Source organism: Lacerta agilis, chromosome 14 (genome assembly GCF_009819535.1).
Source record: "Lacerta agilis isolate rLacAgi1 chromosome 14, rLacAgi1.pri, whole genome shotgun sequence".
In the NCBI taxonomy this organism is placed as follows: Eukaryota; Metazoa; Chordata; class Lepidosauria; order Squamata; family Lacertidae; genus Lacerta; species Lacerta agilis.
In genome coordinates, this window is record NC_046325.1 from 31,782,171 (window position 1) to 31,797,328 (window position 15,158).

At 43.9% G+C, this 15,158-nt stretch overlaps 1 protein-coding gene and 1 long non-coding RNA gene across 5 annotated transcripts in view; one reads left to right on the forward strand and one right to left on the reverse strand.

Moving 5' to 3' along the window:
- HOXB3 (homeobox B3) overlaps positions 1-15,158 on the reverse strand; it is a 40,456-nt gene that overhangs the window by 17,161 nt on the left and 8,137 nt on the right. For 2 of the 4 annotated variants that reach the window (XM_033168980.1, XM_033168982.1), the window contains exon 2: positions 3,823-3,873. The exons of 1 other annotated variant lie outside the window; for it this stretch is intronic. The gene's annotated coding sequence lies outside the window, so the exon portion shown is untranslated. Of the gene's footprint in view, positions 1-3,822; positions 3,874-7,424; positions 7,556-15,158 lie in introns of those variants that run through there. One more of the 4 variants, XM_033168981.1, reaches the window with a different exon arrangement.
- On the forward strand, positions 6,621-11,731 carry LOC117058074. The gene is made up of 3 exons (XR_004427834.1): positions 6,621-6,745; positions 7,431-7,575; positions 11,553-11,731. It is a non-coding gene; the product is annotated as an uncharacterized LOC117058074 (long non-coding RNA).

The window sequence follows — 15,158 nt, forward strand, 5'->3', positions numbered from 1 at the left end:
CAGTTCATTAACTACAGTTTGCACGTTCAGCTGCGAGTCATCCAGTATTGCCTTAGTATGATGATAAGGCAGTGAGTGGAATAAAAAGCACGTGTGAAGTGGTCCTGAGCACCTTCAGGGAGAAGTCATCATTCCCATCTTTTTAAATCTCGGTTGCTGGCTTTTGGAGGGCAGGGGTAGTGCGCCAGGAAGGTGGGTCACCAAGAAGGCCCCTTAAGTGTTAGCCATTGGATAGAGTGCAGAAGTGGAGCAATCCAAGTCTGAAAGACGTAGAATCCTACAGGAAAGGGGAAAGCGCCTTCAGGAAGGAGAAGACTTCCTCCCCACACACCAAAATCCGTCTATTTTAATGGGGGAAAGTTTCTGCCCAGGACCCACCAAAAAGATGGGAAAGCAGCAAAAAGACAGAAACTCTCCCATTCTAGTGTTTGGTAGTGTTTTCTGGTCTTCTTCGTGTATTTTCTTCAACATAAGGTTTTCTATGTAGCCCGATGGCAATACTTAATGCTGTTGTTATTAATTGCAGAAATACTGTCTGTTTGTTTGTCCATCCATCCATCACGTTTTTATCTTCCCTTTCTGCTGTGTAAATCAAGGCTACCAGTAGTAGTAGCAGCACATTATGGAATACGGGCAGGTAACCTCAGACCTTAGGGCTGAAGGTGGCCCTCTAGATCTCTTTACCTGGCCCTCGGGGCTCTCCCCAGGCCACAGCCATCTCTCCAGCCCTGCCTGCCACCCTCCTCAAGTATTCTTGCCTGGCTGGAATGTATTATGGAACTCTGATAATGGCTGTTGCTTGTCTTGATGGAAGATGAATAAGGGTGTGTGTAGAAATCAGACATCAAAACAAAGGTAACATTTGCATTCATTGCTCCACCCACATTTGTCTCTGGTCCCTCCCAGTACTGGCCTGTGGCCTCTGGTTGCCCAGAAGCCAGTGAAAGATGTGGACTGAAAAAGCTTCCCCAAAGCTGTTGTAGGACAAGAAACCTTTATATGGGTCCTTTTGTATGGAAATTCTCTACAAACTTTGTTTATTTAATTTAACACCAGTGATGCTTCACTGTAGCTATAGTTGTTTTTAATCTATCTATCCATGTAGTCATCTATGGAATACATATTTGTGCTTATGGCTCTAAAACTTTGTATAAGTTATATAAAAATAGAGCTTCCTGATAGAGGGTTTGGGAGTATTGGGTAAAACCTGTTGTTTATGGCCCTACTATTAGGGAAAGCGAGGTAGCTGCCCCAGACAGTTGATTTTGGGTGTCACAAAAGGGCACAAAATTGTTAGTTATGTTATATATTGTTATTGGGTTCTTTTTGTTAGTACTTTCACTGTCTGGGAGTTTTTGTTCTTCTTTTTTCTTTTTCAGCTGCCAAAATACCCTGACCAATCTTGGGTACCTGACTGGGGCGGGGAGGTGACTGCGGGAAGTAGTGCTATTTGCTGTTATACCTCAGGCGGCAAAATATATTGAACAAACCCTATTGTTCTGTCATAAGTGCACAGGGAAATGTTCCCCGGAAGCCAGCAGTACTTACTACAATATTTATCTGTTTTTGTTTTTTTGTTTTAGGGATTTATATCCTAAGATTCCTTCCCCTGTTACATAGGAGCAGGTTTAAGAGAACTTCAGTTCTAAAGTTCTTCAGTTCTTCAGTACAAGTGCATCTGGCTTAGCGAAATTTACATCCAAATAAGTGTGCGATTAACATTCTCCCTCCTCCTCCTTAATCCTCTCATAGCCACACGTGCACGCAAACTCTACCCATGCGCCTACTCAGGATAAACCAGCATCTCTCTATCCGATTGTTTCCCTTGATGGATTGTAACTCTTTCTCCCCCCACGACCTTTGGTTTAGAAGCCTAATAACTCACCGGATTAATGGTCAATCAACGGAAGTAGCTTTAAATTGGCTTCAAAGTATAAAACATAAACAACAACACCAGCCAAAAGGGGGAAGGAAAGAGAGAATCCCCCACAATCCCAGTCTGTTTCGTGCTCCACCCTCTTGGGGGGGGGAGCCACTTTGTCTTGTGTAAGTGGTCCCTGGGTCTTGTTCTGCAGTTGGGGTGGCTGGAGAGGGGAGGCGTAGGCGCGCTTTACTAGTACGGAACAGTCCAGCACATATTTAAAAAGGAGGAAGATCAGAGAACCTGAGTAACTCTCCCCAAGCATAAACGTGCATCTGGATTTCCATGGAGACTACATTTTCAAGGGGATTTGCTACCAGGGAGCGTGTTTCGTATCAAATGCGAGGGCTTTCTTGTCTAAGCACAGGGACAACCTGACCACAAGCTGTTTCTAAATGCGATTTACTCCTAACGCTGCAATCAAGTAAGAGCCACTGGACACCGTAGGACCTACTTCACATGAAGTGTTCGTGTGAGCGGGACCTTGAGATTCTAGGCAGCTGACCTCTTGCATTGTCTTTCTTTCGAATTATTAAATAAAGGATTGAACCATACTTTCACGACGTGACCATTTTCAAATTTCTCTTTCTATGTTTTCTTAAAATACTTAGACCTCGCGCCTTACTGTTCCCCACCTGATTAACTTCACGCTGGCAAACTTATTAGGTTCTTGCTACCGAGTTTTATTACTTGGATCTATGTGTTCCGAAAAAGAGGAGAAAAAATCGGGAAGGAGGAAAGGGGAGAATGGATGGCATTCAAGGAAGCTTTACTTAGAGTAGTCCCATTAAAAGTAATGGGCCTAACTTAGTCATATCCCTTAATTTCCATGGACATACTCTGAGCAAAACTTAGTTGAGTAGCAAGCAATCTTTTTTGCAGCTTCCATAATCGATACCCTGTGGTCCCTCCTTCAGCAAGGGTGAAATTGACGAAGGAAATCATGACATTTTCGTTATTTCACTGAGCAGTTTACCCTTTCTGGCTCAATCCTCCTCCTCCTTCTCCTCCTTCTCCTCCTCCTCCTCCTCCCCCCCCCCCGATTCAAAATTTCAGCGTTGTTATCTCTTCCTGGCCGGAGATAACCGTGGGAGCAGGCAGAGGCACTTCCTGGTTTACTAGAAAGCTACTCTGAGATGGCATGGAGGAGAACCAGTTCAACACCCACGCTCGACCTCTTAATAGCAGCGTCAATTGGGAGAAAATAGCGCTTCCCTAGGAGCCCGTGTAGCGTTTTTGAAAACCTTCCTTCCGCATAATTTCTGCAGAACTTCATTCAGGGCAGATAAAACTTGATTAGCGCCTCAGCAACGCTGCAATCTTAGTCGTGCTTACTAGGAAAGGCCAATTGAATTCAGTAGGACTTACTTCCACGTAAATATATTTAAGTCCTTGGCTATTTTTCCTAGCTGGGAAATTAAAGTGGATTGTGAGGTGGATGGGAACTAAAGTGAAGATTCCACCCCTCTTCATTGATTTACCGCGCAATCCTATGCATGTTTACTCCGGAGCAAATTCCCACTGATTTCAAAAGTCCAAGGGAAGAGGGTTTATCAGATTGCAGCTTCAAGAAGGTGATGAATGTAATGAAGACAGTTTGCTTGCTGGTGGAGCGGGTGGCGTCATCAGTAAATTTCAGATAATCTGTCTTTTGGCATTAAAATACACTATTCAGAGTCATGCATGCAAAAAGGGAGAGGAAACTGGTGAGAAAACAGATTCCTATCCATGTGCACGTCACTTCTATCCTTCAGCTTTTTGGGCTTCTTTGGAGGTCAGTGGCCTAGAGAGCAGACCCTGATCTCAGGAGTAGAACGAAGATTTCACCCCGTTAAAGAAAAGCTGGGGAGCCAAGCTATAATTCTCTCAGTTCAAAACTTTTAAATTTAGAATCCACTTACTTCTGTCTGGGAAGGAAGATGACGATTGGATACCACAGGGCGAAATTGCGCCTACAAGAAAGGAGAAAGGAAAATATTTTCAGGCAAGGCGAAGGCTTCCCTTCTGAGGTTGCAGCTAGCTATTCTTATATTGGAAACTTGCCAAATGGCAAAAAAGAGAGGCAGGCGCAGGCAAATACCCGAGTTCTAGTCAAACTTTATGGAGCTGGAGTGTCCCCCCTCCCCTCCCCTCCCCTTTCCTTCACTTCGAGTTCCGTCATAACATCATAAAGTTCGAGAAGGGGGGTGGGAGTTAAAATATATAACCACAACAAGCAGAGTCATCTACCATCACTAACTTTGGGCGGGGGAGCAGGAGGAGCGAAAAGAGGGACACAATCCTCCTTTGCATTTTGGTTCTGTTTAATACACAAGGAGGCTGGCGGTACAGAGTGGCTTACTGTATGGTAGCAGATATTGCTAAGAATCTGCTGTCAGAGACTGCGCAATTTGGGTGTTCTGTGAAGCGCTCAGCACACTATTGGAGCTTGTAATTGCCCAGCAGCCGCGGTACTGGAAGGTGCCATGAATGGTAATAAACAGGTTTACATAATTAATAGGCAGGAGAAGACTGAAAGGGTAGGATGGAATGAGAGAGACAGGCAGAGAGAACAGATAAGCACTCCTCTCCTATACAGGGATAACCTATTGGTCTCTAGCCATCTACTCCAAAAGCAGCTACTTGCATTGAAAGACACCATCTCAAACCAGTTTGAAGATGACTATCTGCTCTTTTTACCCCAAAGTAGTTTCTTCCTGCTTGCACCCCTGTCTCTATTTGGGGATGCTAGCCATCTCCATGGAGCTAAGTTGCACTGCAGTTAGTGGGACTTGATTCCACGTAGAGGCGTGTAGGATTGGGAATGCCATTCTGTTGCGTTTTCTTCATCCACCCTTAGATATATTAGGTTTCACATATTAACCAGCCGTTTCCTTGTCCCGTTTCCTGCTTTACTGAAACCCTCCAAGGCTCTTTGATCTATGGCATTCATCAGCATACCTAAAGGCTAATTGGGACCTAGGCATCCATAACAGACGAGCATAGAGCTGAAGCCTAGAGTTAATTTTTAATTGCAAGATGAAGAATTGTGAAAGCGGCCAATGTTTAACAGGCCCTCAAAAGCAGTATTGTGGGGCATGACTTAGAGCTTTGGTTTTAAGTCATTTATTGAGATGGGGACGAGCTTGCAGATCTACTTGTAAACGCAAGGACTTGACACATTCAAAAATGCGTTTTGGAAATTCTCAATCCTTATATTATAAACCACGGGCCAAATAGCCTTCTCTCTCTCGTTCGCTCTCCAATTCCCAAATAGGTAGGTAGCATGATGAATAGCTGATAGTGGACCAGCATCCTTGCTCTTTCTGAAGACAGACGTTTCCGATCTGGTGGGTTATCGGAGGCAAGTGGTTTGGTATTTGGTGCTGCATTCATTAAAATCTGACCACAGTCTAGATAGATCCTCAATGCTGTAGGCTAATGAAACCTTGCTGAAGTCCAAGAGGCTCCTTGTGGTTCTTTGGCACGTTGCTACCTAAACTGTCCTAATTAAGATAATTAAAATAACAACAGCAACCCAACATGATTCCCATAGAAGTTGCCCAGAGAATGTCAACTGAGTTTGTTTTCGAACTGGTAGAAAACAACATCTGAATTAAAGAAGCAGCCACTCCATTAATATCAATTTCCTTCAATGAAAACTTTGGTTCTTCATCAAGTTGATGATTTATGATAAAATCGATTAAATTAGGGTCACTTAAGGGCCTTGTGGTTTCCTCTTGGATTTCATCTGTCAACGCATCAAGCAGTTTTTTTTTAATCAAGTTTAGCTGGAGGCTAGTAAGGAAGATGATTCTGGAGCTGAGGAAATTTAATGCAAAGCAATTTTCAGGGAAGGGAGGCGCTCAGAGAGCAGAGTTCTTGCTCTCTTCCAATATGGCATTACTTTGCCGGAGGAAATATTAGACATTGGGGTGGTGTTTTGTTTGTTTTTAATAAAAAAGTGTACGTTTATAGCTGGGGTATGGTCCCAGGAACTGAGTTATTAACATCGCCATCCTGAACTCAGAACATATTTGTACTGTCAGCAATAGTGGCTTTATCTATTTCACCACCACCCCCTTTACATTTTTTGGGTGTGTAAGTTTGACTGTAACCTCTGCTTCCCGAAGACTCGGCAGAATGAAAAGCCCTGGCTTCCTAACATAAGAAGAATTCTTATGTCAGATGCGATTGTAAGGAACAAGGAAAGAAGAAAGGAAGGACCAATTTGATGGAAGAGTCCCTTCCCTCCTTTGGTGTAAGAGCATTAAAAACATTTTTAAAAAACAAAAGTGTGCATGCACACGAAAGCTCATACCAAGAACAAACTTAGTTGGTCTCTAAGGTGCTACTGGAAGGAATTTTTTATTTTATTTTGTTTTAGCCATTCAAGTGTAAGATAATTTTATCCTTTATTTCTATAGAATGCGGACTGCATTCTTTACCATGAAACTCTGGAAAGAATAAAATGGAATAAAATAGTCCAAACAGTCCATGTTTACCTGGAAGAAACTGCCTTAAGTTCGGTTGGACTCACTCCTCTGTGTAATAGGATTGCAATCAGGTAGCCCGATTCTATGCATTGTTCCTCTGAGATAAACCCCACAGTACATGTCTACTCAGAAGCAAGTCCCACTGAGTTCAATGGAGGTTACTCCCTGTTTAGTGAGTATAGGACTACAGTCTCATTGTGTTCGGTGGAGTTTGACGGCGAGGACAAACAAGCTGGTAAGATGCCTCAGTCCCTGAAAAACTAAGGCGGTCCCCTACAAGGTAAAACCGCAAGCTTTGTTTTACATTGCTGGTTCTGTGGAGACTTAACACTGCTTGCTTCACACTCCGGTAAGATATTTGTTAACTACAACTCACAAGCATAAAAGAAACGGGGGGGGGGGGGGGAGAGAGGGAGAAAAGGGAAGGGATACAGATTTGGTCTTCTCTAGGAAAAGGCTAGTCGTGACAGGAGCCACCTCAAATAAACACAACTTTCTCAACACCATAAATCACATCTCTCTGTTTAACACCAGGCTTCTCCTCCCTTAAAGAAGCGTTTGTAGTTTTCCCTTTCAAACAACCCAGAGGCGTTAAACCTTTAACAAATGTGGCCTGGGAGGGGCGGGAAGCGCGGAGGGGGGACCTATTTGGTCCAAACATCAGGTTTGGAAGAAGCAACCTGCCTCCCCTTTATTTTATTTGCATTGGACTCCCAGTATCCAACCATTATCAGGAGATCATTAATATTATTTGTTTACTATGCCCTAGCCTTTTCTGGTCAAGCTACAGGACTAGTTTCTGAGAGTTGCGGTGATGTTTTGGGGAGGGGGGGGGGCTGTGCTTCAAGCTAGAACTCCAGCGGACCAATGGACGTCTTCCCAAGCTTTGTCAGAGCTATTAATTAAATCTCAACGGCCCCCGGAATTTCCTATGCTAGGATCAGACGAAGTTGTATAGTGGTTTGGGATTTGTTTTGATCTGTCTTGTAATTTCTTTTATTATTTTTATTTTTATTAATCCCTCTTACCTGCAGCGATTCTCAACCAAACGACTTCAGCAGGAAGATCGAAGGCGGCTCACGAGGTTCAGAGGAACTCGAAGGAAGCCAATTTGGGAGAAGGAGACAGAGAGACAGAGAAGAACTACTTGACTGTAGCTCTGTAGATTTTGCTGCTAAGGTTTGTCTTGAGGCTTTTTTTGGAGGGGGGTCGGTTTTTCCACCGCAAGGAAGCTTTGATTATTTTTGATTATTTTTCTTTTTAAGGAACCGGGGTGGGGTGGGGGGGCTGTCTTGGATTCCAACTTGACAGAAGGAAAAATACAATGGTTTCCGAGACACGAAGGGAGAGCAAAAATAATAAAAAGTAAAGATATTCTGCAGCAAGACGAAGACACGGAATACTTTTTCATGGGACAACAATGCTCTCTCCCTCTGCCACCCCCCTCCACCTCCGAAAAGGAGGAGGAAAGCCTCTCTCGTTTCTAAGCAAGGCTGTTTCTCTTTATAAAGACTTAAAAATGTTGCAAGAGCGGGGATCCTATTGACTGACAAGAGGTGCCAGATAGAGAGGGACCAAATGGATTCTGGTTTTAAAAGACCAACAGGAATTGGCTGGTTCTCAACGTCAGGATACGAAATTGATTCCATATGTCCTCCCCCCCCCTTCCTCAGCAGTCTCTCAAGCGGGGGGAAAAAGGGTCGAAAAAGAGCAAAGGCTAACTGAGATATCTCTCTTTGTTAAAATAAAATAAAAATAAAATAAAAACCAAGGGAGTTCAAATAAAACGTTGTTACTATTGGCTGTTTTAAATAGCAAATCGCTATGGGCTTATGCTTAAACACGGAAAGGTAAGGCACTGAGAAAAGGTCATTGCGAATGGGAACGGCCTTGCATGACATTTTAACGTGGTCTTTAGCAAAATCTCCGTCTATCCACCCATGCATCTTTCCCCCTGTCCTTAGATTTTTGCCAAACGTGACATGCCTTCCTCCAGTTTTAATCCCATCCATTAATCCATTATATTCTTCCTATTCCCCCCGCCCCCGTTCCTTTCCTACAAGTAAATCCAACTCAACCCTTACTGGAGTCTTCACTTTTCACCCTTTCCACCATCCCCTGTTTTATCGTCTGTATCCTAGATGTCTTCCCGTCCCGCTATATTGTGTAAATCTCCCTCCCTTTCTACCTGGCACCACGATCTGGCAAAGATTTGCCCGGAATTGCTGGCTTTTGTTCTGAAAGTCGTTTGAGATCGGTAGCCTTTGGGTGGTAGCAAAGACAGGAACAAAGGAATAAATTCACGTGGAATCTGGAGGCCGGCCTCCCCCTCCTCATCCCACGCTATCTACAGTTGCCTGAAGCTGGCGCTGGATCCTGTCTGGAAACCAAGCTCCCAGGGACACTAGCCTTTTAACAAAGAACGAGCCCTTTTTGGTAAAGCTAGGTCGCTTTAGCCTTCGGTTTTTCCTGTGCTAGTGATTCTCACATCGCGTCCATTTTTGGAACCCATCCGGTGTGAACATGATCCCTTTTTCATTCATGCCTGGCTGATCTGCCCTTTCAACATGTATCCCGGAGTTTTCTGACCCCCCTGAAAATAGCTAATAGCCGCAGTTTTTTTGTTTTGTTTTTAAATTAAAAAAGAAATGCACCCCCTCAATATAACAGGAAATAATATTATCCTTTTATAAAGGGCCAGTTCTACGCTTCAGAACGCGTGCGCGGGTACGCGCTGGGGTTGTGCGCGCACATGTCTATCCAGTTATGGTCCTGGAAATGTTTATTCGGAGGGGAGTCCCATGTTGTTCAATGGGATTGGCTTCGTCCTACGGCATGGGTTAGTACTGCAGCGTTTTAGCAAGCGTTTAAATTTGATAATTCCCAGCCAGACATCAACATTTTCTTACTACAGTATTTGCCTTCCTTCAACAAGGAAGCAGAGGGAGGTGAACGAAACACTGATTCCAAGCGCTTGTGGTCCCTCTGAAAAAGTCTAGCAATGGACGTATTTCCTCTCTTTCCTTCTCCACCCCGCCTCGTTTTTTTTCTCAGTAATCCCTGCTGAAAGTGGACACGTTGCAGAATCTGTATTTTTTTTAACGTCTTTGACATTTTTATCTCCAGAGTTCTCGAAAATAAGATGAACGCCTGCATTATTTTAACCAACTGTCCTTTTTTTCTTTTAAATAGCAAATTCGCCAAGGAGACCCATATAACATTACCCGAAAGTAAATTCCATTGATTTCAATTTCCAGCAATCCATTCCCCAATTGATTTCAGTATGCACCCCAATTCTAATGTCTAGTGGAGGGAAATACAGAGGGAAGTTCTCTTGCCAAATCTCATTGAAATGAATGGGAACCTTCATCTCAAGGAGAGGTGCTCAGGAGACCTTCCCAGTGGATTGTACACAGCAGATTTTAGCACTGCAGCCACTGCTCGAACTTGCTACCCCATTCACTGTTTTCTAACACCACAGCACCCCTAAATGCATATGCTTAATGTGATCCAAAGCACACAAAATTTGTTCTGCTTATAACATGATAAATATAATGACTCAATTATATTTATATTTATCACGAGAGCATTATATGAGCCAAAGTAATCTGCCCTCCCAGCCAGTACCTGAACCTGACGTTACTTGAAAATGTCTCACTGAAACGAATAGAAGTCATTTATTTTCATTTCAGTGGAATTTGCGCAGGAGAACTTCCTGTTTGCTCACACCCAATGAATTTATGAATGGTACATAGCTGTATACTGTTATATTCTGCATTACACCGATGTTATTATATTCATTGTGCGGCAGTCTGCTCCACTTAAATTAATGGGGTTCGCTTACATGGAGGGCTGTGTATATTCCAGATGTCAGATCTACTCGTTGGCCTAACTTAATTCATGAAATTTATGTAGCCCTACTTGGATGTAAGGTCCTTTATGGATAGTAAATCAACACACACTCCACTCCATTGCGCTGAAAGTAAAGTCGCCACTCCGCTCCAAGTTAATCAATCTGGTGGCCCAATCCTAAACAGATTTACTTATAAGTAAGTCCAGTGTTATATCCAAAATATACCCATATAGTTAACTAGCGGGGTATAAATGCATTTAAAATCGGGCAGCCCAGGTTGTTTCATTTAGTTTGGATTTGCTTGCTTAGCCGTCAGGGATACTGATTTTCAGAACGGGAACTTTATCTGTATGCTTTCGCGAGCTAGCGTGACTCTTCCCTTTTCTAGCTCGCGTTAGCAACATTCCCTCGTGGATACAAATAGCGTGAGAGTTTCCGGGGAGCTTTCAGCGTCATGCGTGAACTCCACCCTCCTCTCCTTTGTTCCCGCTCGCGCCTTTGGCATTGGAGAACCTGGTCTCTCCGCTATGCTGTAGGGCTTCCTCCTTCTGTTATGTGTGAGTCTGTCTGTTAGGGAGGTAGAATGGGGTTGTTACACAATGAACCTCAGGGTTGGAAAATATGGCCTTAAGGGACCCACCGTTCCAATATCCCTTTGACTTAACTTGATTAAAACCTCAAAGAATTAAATTTACGAGAACAGAGCCTTTCGCCTTAAAATTTTATAACCCTTTGTAAAAATGATCACTCGGGATAAACCGATTAGTGCTACACGGAGACAGAATCTTTAGCAGTTCACAGCAAAGGAACCTTTTGCGTACAGTTTATTGGAGTGCACATTGCATTGGCAATGTATCGGTAATACAACATTCCCTCCACTAGCAGTACAATCCTAGGCATGTCTACTCAGGAGTAAGTCCAATGGGACTTATTCCCAGTTCTACAGGGTTGAAGCCTTATGCTATTCCAGAGGGGCAGACATGTTAATTGGAACAAAGAGTACCATAGTTATTCTAAAATAGCATATGTATTATTGCATTTTCGTGGATGGAAACTTTTGATATAACCAATGTGCTAGCTCAGGAGTAGGGAACGTCCAGGTGTTTATGGACTACAGCTCCCATCATCTCTGACTATTGGCCACGCTGTCTGGGGCTGATGGGAGTTGGAGTCCCAACAACAACTGGAGGGCCACAGGTTCCCCAGCTCTCTGTTTAGCCTTTAAAGTGCCACAGGGTTTTTTGAATGTTGTTTTCCCCCTTAGGCTGTGAACGCTGGAATTTCTCTCATTGTTTCCCCCCAGGTTGTCTGCCAGTTAGACTAGGTGTCACCCGATTCTTCTGGAGTTCACTAAACCAGGTTGAAGTCACCCACAGAAGTCAATGGCTAAAAAAATAAAGCGGAAGTGGAGTAGCCCTAACTAGCGAATGTCTGTCTGTCTGTCTGTCTGTCTGTCTGTCTGTCTGTCTGTCTGTCTGTCTCGCTCTTCCTGAGAGCTCCTCGCTGTGGCCTCCAAGGTTCTCTCCTCTCATCCACACAACAACCCTATGAGGTAGGTAAGCTGAGAGGGAGACCGCTCAGTAGGCTTAAGTGGAGATTTGAACCTTGATCTGCGCTTTTCTCATTCCGCTGCTCTAACCACTACACCACACCAGCTGTTAGGGTGAAAACTGGTACTGGCGGGGGGATTGGTTAGTTGAGATTTCGATTTCAATTGGCTGTTGTAGTTTCATTTATAATATATATCCGTAGTGTTGTTTCATGGTTTGGAAGATTGTGGGAGAGAAGGAATGACGCAGCAACAACTTACTTTGAGCTTAGGAAAATAGATGCAAGCAGAATATAAAGAAAACGAAGGCTCATTCATCAGTTGATGGTGGGAACTGCGCATAAGGCTGAGATACCAAGTACGGTTACTGCACAAAATGCAATCGGTATCAGTGAGAATTGTTTCCAGATAAAACAGATATAGAATTTAGGAAGCTGAGTTCTGGATTGGCAAAATCCAAGAGTGAGTTCGCCTTCATGGGTCCAACTGTAATTTAAAGGCTACGTGGAGCCAGAAATCATATAAAGCAAACTATACTTTTCCTATTTAAAAAACAAAAGCTTTCCCCTCTATTAGCACTATTCACTTGGTTGCTGTTGATCAAAAAAGAAGTTCTCCTGTTGACTCAAGACGGATTCAAGAGATCCCATTAGTTTTAATGGTGACATTCAAGAGGTCTCCATTCGTTTCAATGGTGCTCGCTGAGCTTCACGCTGGATTTCACCGTCACAGATTTCTCTGTGGATAAAGCACTTGTGAGGGGAAAATATAAGAAAGGAAACTCCCGTTTGGTGAATAGATTTGAATTCTGACGTGATGATGAGAGGAAAAGAAACTTGCAACTAAGTAGCAGAAGCAATTTGGAAGTGTGTGTGGGAGGAATAATCAATATATTAGAGAGAGTTTGAAATATTATTTATCTCATTCCTACGTTTATCATCCGCAGCAATATTGCTAATCTTCTGAGATATTGGAGATCAACCATGTTAATAAAGAAATATGCACAGAACACAAAACGAAAAGTGCAACGATTTTTTTTTTACACATTCTGATACAGCTTGAGGAAAAGTACTCCGGCAGCAAAGTTATTATATTACCTCGATCGATGAATAGACCGATAATGAACACAAATGGGGAAATGTGTTATGATTTAATGAAGCTGGGTCTTCAGCAAATACAGAGATCTAGGCTAGGGGAAAACTGATGTGGTCTTCTTTGGGGAAGGGAAGCAAGGGAGAGAGTGTAAGGTCGATGTGCAGGGGAGCATCGGAAGGAAAATAAGATACAAAGGAAAGAAGGAAAGGAATAGAGAGGGAGAAGGATAGAGAAAGAAGTATATGACTGGTTTGAAGAATCACAACGAAAGAATAGAAAGATAAAAGGAATGTCCGGAGGACCGCGACTAGTAGTGTTGCTGCGGCTGCTGTCGTCGTCCTTATATTATCTTACATTGTGTCAGGCGCTGGACGTTTTCATCACCTCTAGCACATTCACTTATGACAAACACAGCTGTATCGAGTTTTTAGTTGGCACAGTCCAACGAGAAGCTCTCCAGCCCCATTGAAACAAACAAGAGCTACTCCAGAGGCCCCACCCCCCATACGACCCCTTCACTGGATCGGGACCCTCTTCATTTGAAAGTAAAGTCCACCCACCGAAATTTAGAAGGCATTCCTCAAAAAGCCAAAGAGTTGTATTCAATGTTAATCCTACTCAGAGTAGAGCCACTGCAATTAACAGCCAACGTCGGTCTGCTGATTTCAATAGGTCTGCTCTCAATAGAACTTAGTTGCATATAACTCTATGTGCTTAGGGGTACCGTAGTGCTGAAATCATTCCTATTTCCCTGTCGTGCGGAAGCCCTTTTGACATCACCACCATTTATGTTCTTGCGAGGTCCGGACCCAGAGTTTCCCCCGCAAGGACTTGGGAAGTTTGTATCCATAAAGGGTGAGAGGATGGGAACGATCCTGTTTACCGCGCATTGCCTCCCTATCCCACCTCTCTAATCACACCCACCAACATTCAAGAGCCCCTTTCAGAAGCAAAGAGGAAGAGAAGGCTTAGACGCTGGGGGTTCCCCCTGCAGAACCCATATCACGGTATCTGGGCCAGGATGATTTAACAGGGGAGAGGGTATTAATAATACCACGTCCACATGTTTAGGGTAGAGTATTATGTGATTTTCTAAAAACAACTCGGATATATTCCCACCTTCTTTTCTCCTTCGTGTATCCCTCCCCAACTCTCTTCACCCCCTAAATCTTTCTAGTTTCCTTCCTTCTTTTTTTCCTTCCTTCCTTCCTTCCTTCCTTCCTTCCTTCCTTCCTTCCTTCCATCCACCCATCCATCTTTCCTTCTATATGTGTTTGGATGGGTGAAAACCATCCGTCCAAACCCATATATGCAAAGGAAAGGGAAGTGTCTCTTGATTCAAATCTGAAGGAAGGAAAGAAGGAAGGAAAGAAGGAAGGAGGGGACTCTTGGCTTTTCCCCTGGGCTCTTCGAAGCCCCCTCCTTGTCGCCATTCATATTTAATGAAAATCACCATGTTGGTCTAATTGCACTACATAAAGGTTTACACTAGCAGACTGGGTAAAATAGCAGCACTCGGGGCGGCGTTAGAAACTCCGCTGGTTAGCATAGGAGAAAACGGGTAGGGGGATCTTCAGCTAAGTATCCTGAGAGGTTTCCATCTCCCCTTGGACTTGCCTGTCAGCTCTGTGCGCTCCCTGCCTATTGCAAGTTGTGCTATTGTTTCTAACTGAGGAATCGCCCAGCCTGACTTTCACCTTCCAGCTCTTTGAAGCGTCTCACTTTCTCGATCCAGCTAGGACTGGGGGACTGCCGATTCCTAGCCTGAGCTGGACATTCCCGCCCCCAACTTATGAGACCTTTTGTATTTCACAAAGGGCAACCCTTGGCGCCCTTCGCCCCGAAGCTCTCCTTGCCTTACACGGCATCTTTAACCTCCAGCGCCTTCCCTTCCTCAACCAGCTGCCAAAGACTACCACGACCGGTTATTTCAAGAGCTGCACCATCCAATAGTGGCGAATTTTGCAGCCTCTGAATTTATTGAGGACCTGCGGCTCTGGCCTCCACCTCCCTCCACCCCGCCTCTTACAACCGAGTGTCACGTTGCCTCCAAGCACAAAATAACACACACACAAACACACAAAACTCAATAGGTTAAGTGTAGCACAAAAGAATCAGGACGAAAATAAGTACACTGAAGGCAGCTGCCGCGGACTTTCGAGTTATCACCGCCATTGACTTTGCTTACATGCTGAATAAGACCGTGGCAACTTCAATGAAATGCCGTTTGATATACAAAATTACCAAGCGTTCCTCCCCCAGGAA